This window comes from Myotis myotis, unplaced genomic scaffold (assembly GCF_014108235.1).
Source record: "Myotis myotis isolate mMyoMyo1 unplaced genomic scaffold, mMyoMyo1.p scaffold_m19_p_20, whole genome shotgun sequence".
NCBI classification, from domain to species: Eukaryota; Metazoa; Chordata; class Mammalia; order Chiroptera; family Vespertilionidae; genus Myotis; species Myotis myotis.
The window spans coordinates 23,575,093-23,576,523 of record NW_023416325.1 but is presented as its reverse complement, the minus strand read 5'-3'; positions in this window follow the sequence as shown (position 1 = coordinate 23,576,523).

The following is a 1,431-nucleotide window of genomic DNA, read 5'->3' as shown; positions in this document are numbered from 1 at the left end:
ATTATTTGCAATAATCAAGACCTAGAAACAACATAAATGCCCTTTGACAGACAACGGGGTAAAGAAGCTGTGCTTACATATATACAATGGAATACTACACAGCCATGAGAAAAGATGAAATAGTGCCATTTGCAACAACATGTACGGATCTTCAGAGTATTGTGCTACATGAATTAAATCAGACAGAAAAGGACAAGAACCATGTGATTTCACTCATATTTGGGACATAAAACAATGAGGGAAAGGAGACATATGTAATACTTTCAACAATAAAGATAAATTAAATAAATAAATATTTGTTTAAAAAAGGCTGTCTTTTTTTTTTTTCTGAGAAAACCCTTTCTGGGAATTACCATCCTTTAAAAGTAAGATGATGGTAGCAATGGATGCGAGATTTAAATATATACATATTACTTGCAAAATAAAACATTTACCACCATACATTGGTTTTATTTGTTTATTTGGGATTTCTGTAGGCTTTTTTGGTGGGTGGGGGTTGATCCTTATTTTTCCTTGAAAAATGCCAGTTCGTTCAAAGGCATCTATAATAATAAAAGCATAATATGCTAATTAGACTGGATGACATTCAGAACAAAGCCGGGGCTGTGACCCAAGCCCGGGTCCTGCAGAGGGAAGCTGGTGCCTGCAGCCAAGGAAGGAAGGCCTACTCTTGCACAAATATTGTGCATTGGCCTCTAGTTTCGTTATAACATTGATGAGATGCCACAGTGACAACTTTTTTTCACGTCCATTGGCCTCCATTGAAGTGGGTTTCTGTGTATTCTGGGGCCCCCAGGGCTCTCCACGCGGCTATTGCCTGCAGGTGCCCCGCTGGCCACCAGATGGCAGGGCAGCTCCACGCTCGCCCCGACTCAGCGCCCCTTTTGTCCTGGATGACAATCATTCCAGAAAAGTCTTTCCAAAAACGTCTCATTTCCTCTCTTTATATATTCTGCTCTCTATTAAATAATTTTTAAAAGCATCCATTAGGTCACTAATCGGTTAATTAAATCATCATTGCTCTTTTATACATGTTTTTATAATGAAGTGTCATTAAAAAACAAACAAACAAAAAAAAAGCTGTCACTAGGTCAACTTTTGCAATTTAGCAAGAAAACCCAGGGAGCCAGAGCCCTGGGCCTGCCGGCACTGAGCCCTGTCTCGGGGTCGTGCTCACTGGGTGTTCATCTCCCTGGCAGCAAACCCGCCACTCTTGGCTCAAATCCATCTTAGAACAAGTGCCCAGGACTAGAGACCTTCTTTAGGTCCCTTTCATGAAGATCAGAAGGAAAGATTTTATTTATTTTAAGTATATTTTTATTGATTTCAGAGAAGAAGGGGAGAGAGAGAGAGAGAGAGAGAGAGAGAGAGAGAGAGAGAGAGAGAAACATCAATGATGAGAGAATCATGGATCAGCTACCTCCTGCAGGC